The sequence below is a fragment of the Curcuma longa genome, chromosome 4, assembly GCF_044706935.1.
Source record: "Curcuma longa cultivar G26 ecotype Majalengka, Jawa Barat chromosome 4, ITB_CL_G26_1.1, whole genome shotgun sequence".
NCBI lineage: Eukaryota > Viridiplantae > Streptophyta > Magnoliopsida > Zingiberales > Zingiberaceae > Curcuma > Curcuma longa.
In genome coordinates, this window is record NC_133864.1 from 1,365,217 (window position 1) to 1,370,604 (window position 5,388).

The 5,388-nt window shown below is 32.9% G+C and overlaps 1 pseudogene; it reads left to right on the forward strand.

Moving 5' to 3' along the window:
• The first annotated feature begins 2,935 nt into the window (after positions 1-2,935).
• Positions 2,936-3,960, forward strand: LOC141826319 (uncharacterized; annotated as a pseudogene).
• The last annotated feature ends 1,428 nt before the right edge of the window (positions 3,961-5,388 follow it).

A 5,388-nucleotide genomic window follows, 5' to 3' on the forward strand; every position in this document is an offset into this window, starting at 1 on the left:
CTTAGACCCTCACCCCCTCCGCTCGGATTCGGGTAACTCTGACCATACTCTACTTATATCTAAGCTGTCAAAAGAAAATTTTGAGGGGAACAACCCTGCCTCGCCCACCTGCTTCAGTGCCCCCTCAAACCCTCGCTGAAGCATGATGGTAGTCTTTTACTCGAATTGGTCGAAGTATTCTTCAGATTGCAACCAGGCCTCCTTAGCGACTTTAATGCGGCTAGCTTCCCCTTCCTTGTAGGCGGCTGCCTCGGCGCGGACCCCTTCCAGGTCGGTCTGAGATTTCTCTAGCTCCGCTTCTAGGAGCCTACGTCCTTCGGCGGCCTCCTCCGCCTGTTTCTTCAAGGTGGCAGACTCCTCGAGGATCCAGGATAGTTCCTCCTCCTGCTTGGTCAGCTGGTCCCTAGTCTAAGAAATTAGAAGACTGAACTAAAAGGAAAGTACTATAATCCTGAGTTATCAATTCAAATTTTTTTTACAGCAAAGAGATGAAATAACTTATGTAGAATAATATATGAGACTAATTGCTTCTTGGAACACAAGAAAATGAAAGGTATGTAATATTTTATTTATTTAGAATATATAATTTGATTCAAATGCTAGTAGTGTCACGCCCCGGAGGTGTCGTTCCTGCACACCGGGAGGTACCTCACTTGGTGACAATATAATAAGGAACCAGTACAATAAAGGAGACATAATATACCATAAGTTAAAGTAAATCAATCTGAAAATTAGCACGTCAAGTCTCTGAGCAACTCTAAAGAAACTGAGCCAAAGTAGTATCAAATCTGTGCCTGCAAAATTGGAGGTCAAAGAATGTAGACAGTTAGCCAAAGGCTAAGTGGGTAATCAGAAAAAATGTGCATAAATTTAATCTTGTTTAAGAAGCCAAGGAAAATAGAGTAGATCATATTTTATTATCTCAATTTCATTTTCGTCATATCGTTTTACATTTATACATAATATATATGTATATATCTGTATCTCTATATTTATCAATAACTTCCCTTATTATTGTCTGAAATCAGGTATCATCATTATTAAATATCATCACCTATATAATCTCACGATTAAATATTTTAAACTGTATCCACATGTATATAATTAATTAAAAGTGGACAATATGAGCCAATATCATCAGAGTAGAAAAATCTCATAATCAAAAATCTCATGCTCTAGGCTATCAGCCTCTTCAGAATATATCGTCGTATACGTTATTTAACGTACGGGCTCACAACCCTCACCGGTGGAAGATAGGATAAACATTGACCGCGACCTCTGCTCTACCACAACGATATATGGGCGGTAACTGCTCTGGACCGAGGGCTACTCCACACTACCATTACTCAGGTGCACGATCCAATACTCTGGTATATAACTCTGATATAAAATTAGGCCCATAGTTAATACTTTTTTAATATTTATCATTTTCTTTTTATCTTTATCATTTCACATCTTAGCTTTTTCATCAATTATCATAATGGTTACATTCTTAATATGTATCTTCTTCATTTGGTCTATATGACCAACTCAAATCAAATTACATATTATTCATTCATTTAAGTATCATAATCAGGTTTGTAGGTAAAGGTAAGTATCAACAGGTAAAAGCTAAGTATCAACAGAATGAAATATTAACAGCAAGAAATATAATAGATCAAGCAATATAATGACAAGTATCAACAGGCAGAGTAAGTCAGAGTATCTATTTAAATTTTAAAAAATACTCTTTCCCATCTTAATTACCCCAGATAAATCTCATGTGTGAACATGAAATAAATCAATTATTTACCCTTTAGTAATTTAATTCTTCTAACCCCGTTTCAATAGTTTGAAGATCATTTTAAATCCCCTTTTTAAAAATAATTATAACATATATAAATATATAACCATTTAATTCTTTTATTTATTCATGCACAGGGAAGATTCTAAGAGTCTAAAGATAGAAAGTACCCACTTTTGTGTCTACCAAGCTTTGAGTGTCAGCAGATAGCGTGCTATACTCGAATCAGTATCTATACATAATATTAAAATAATTTAAATAATCAAAATATTATTCAATAAAAATAATAATATGAAATCTAAACATTATGACCCATCCTATAAGTCGAATGGTCATTTTTGATTTCACTTTCATGTAATATTTCCCATTCCTTCAACAATATATATAAAGCTAACTTACTTGTTATCTAACCTACTAATTAGTAGCAATGTTATTGCATCTATACTAAGGATGAACGTGGTAGTATCCTATTTAGGGTTTACCCAAGATTTCCCCTTATTGATACCATTACCGACACCAATTGATATCACAAATAAGTTCCCAGTTTAAAATCGAAAATCGATACCTCACGAAGAGTGTGGCAGCTTAATGGGTTGATTGCGTATCAGAGTGGTGGGAGGATGACGAGGCTTCAGAGTCAGCGGGAATCACTATCGGTTGGAACGAGCAGAGAAAGAAAGGGGTCGTCGTCGACTGGAACAAGAAGAGAGGAAAGGAATAGTCGCAGCTGGAACAGGCAGAGGAAAAAGGAAAGGGAGACGGATCTGGGTCCTTCGTCACGGCTCTTTCCTCGCCACACGTGATCGCCTTCGTGAGCAGCAGCGAGCAGCGTCGGACGCGATAGGCGGCACTCGCGGACGCGACAGGTGGCGCTCACGGACCCGACAAGCGACAGAGGCGGCCTTGGGAGGCGACAATCACGGTCATTGGCAGTGGCGTCATAGGCAACGGAGCAGAAGTGGGGGCGATGTAGGGCAGAAGCGGTTGTGGTTGGCTAGGGTTTTCACCTCCTTAAATCGCATCCCCGCGAATTTCCAGTCCGAGGAAGGCGGAGACCGCGTCCCTCGCGATCGCGACTTCGCCGGGGGGTTTTTTTAACCGATTCTAACAAGTAGACTTTTATTTTATATATTATAAAAGAAGTAAAAAAATAAAGATGTTAAAAAGCAAAAGATAATGAATCAGACCACTCGAAGGACATCTACTCAAGTGCAATAAAATTTGATAATTCTTCTTATTCATGTTATAATTTTATGTGCATATGAATGTAGAAACTAGTAACCAAATATATTTTCAGGCAAAAGAAAAGGGGTATTCTCCAACATGAATTGAATTATTTCATGATTGTTTTATTCATGTCAATAGAAGTCCCTCAAGCAATATTGTAGAAGAAAGATTGATAAACTATTTTATACTCTTCAATTATATTAATTTAAAATATTTTTTTAATTATCATTATGTATTAAATAAATATTAACACGTCATATATTATTAAAGCCTGCAATGAAAGAACTAGTAAATCAACTTCCTAAAGATTGTAATGATCAAGTGAGTCAGAATGATATATTGGCTCAAATTATTGAACCAGATATACCTGATTGAATACGTATGCTTGGTGATGGTGTTATCCCATCTGCTTTATGGAGAGTAGTTCCTAATCGTGGCACATGCAATCAACTAATAATGCTGGAACAGAAGACAAAATTAGAAAAGATGGATGAGCAAATTAAAAAGTAAGGCTAACATTTTGCAATGTTGGTAACAAAGAGTTGTGATCAATCAAACTAAAATCCTCTTTTAAATTGTAATAATAGTCAGCACACTTCTTCAAGTAGTAATCCACAAAGTTCTATTCCACCTTGTCCAACTTTACGGGTAAGATTATATTTAATTTTTTTATTTTATGTTCTACACATCTTTAAATTTTTGTTATATTTTGCACTTTCATGTAGATGGGTTATCTTGTCTTGATCAAAAGTTTATTTTATTCAACAAAATTTATGGCAAAAGGAGTGCTCCTCAGCATGGATCCAAATACTATAGTAGGGAGACAAAAACTAGAGTCAAATTGATATAAAGTACAAATACTAGTTGTCCTAGAACTAGAAGAGAATTTAATTAGACCTTATGATCTTTTATAAAAGTTTGAGGATACACTTGGAAGAATGATAATTTAACATTATCATCTGGTATGATTTTAACCTTTTAATAAAAGTTTATTAATTTTTTATATTAATTATGTTATTAAAATTTTAAACAAATATAAAATATATTTGTAGTTGACAATAAGTGAAAATAATTACTAATAGTGTATATGGAATGATACTTTATATGTTTCTCATTTGGTATGATATGCAATCTTTTAAATTATTTTCATTAGTTTTATATTTTCATTGTTTAATTTACTTATACAAATTTATGGATTATTTTTGTAGGTGATAGGTACTTGAATTTTGCTTATATATGATGGTTGAAGATGATTCATAATAAATTAGTTGAGTTTTTTTATAAGATTATGTTAGTTCTAAAACTTAATATTTTGTTAGTATTGAGTTAGTTTTGGATTTAATACTTTTCACTTAGTATTTCATTTATACTTTTATGATGATGTGGTGAATGAATTGAATATTTTATATATAAATTTTTTCTATTCTATATAGTGGTTGAATTGTGATAATATGTAAATTTTTTCTATTTTATGTAGAGTTAATTATGATGATGTATAATATCTTATATTCTATGTGGTGGGTGAATTAAGATTATATATTCTGAATAAATAGTAGTGATAATATTTAATGTCTTTATAAATTATTATACATTTAATAGTGTCATTATAGAGTAGTTAAGATGATATTTTAAAATAACCTTATAAATTATCATTACTGATATATTTTATTATCATTATTAAAAAATATAAGATATTTAAAATTTTTAATACAAATTAGTTTAAATGATATTTAAATTTTTCTTTATGATAATAATAAGATATATTTTTATGATATTTTTTATTATCAGTGTATTATGAGAGTTAAGATATTTTTGAAGTTAACATAGATATTTTATAATGACATTATATAAATATCAAAAATATCAAAAAATTTAAAATGATATTTTATTTTAATAATGTCATCATGCTTTAGTGTTATAAAAATCTTATTTCTAATAGTGTGTCGATGTTGTTCTTTCATGGGTTGAGGTAAAAATCAATGCTTTTATCCGGATACTCTTTTAGCACCAGCAGCGAGATTCTCAGCCGCCAATCATAAATTTAACTTCTTTGAAATTTATTTGTAAACCATATGTTCTCTAGGCAATTTATTTATAATATGACTCAACATTGTAAATGGTGGTGGCCGGTCCCTTTGATAATGTCACCATCTCCTTGGAGATTCATTGTTTCGAAATCATGTACTCGGAAAGAAAAGGCTAGAAGATGCATGGCTGCACCAGACCGGTTCTGGTCATTTTCTTGAAGGAAGGTGAGGGATTTTATTCGTCTTAATTAGTAGCGTTTCCTGATGGAAAAATCTTCACGTCGTAATTGCCCTTGCTAAATTTTCTCCATCTGTTACGACGGATCCGGAGAACTTGAACTTGCTGCAGGT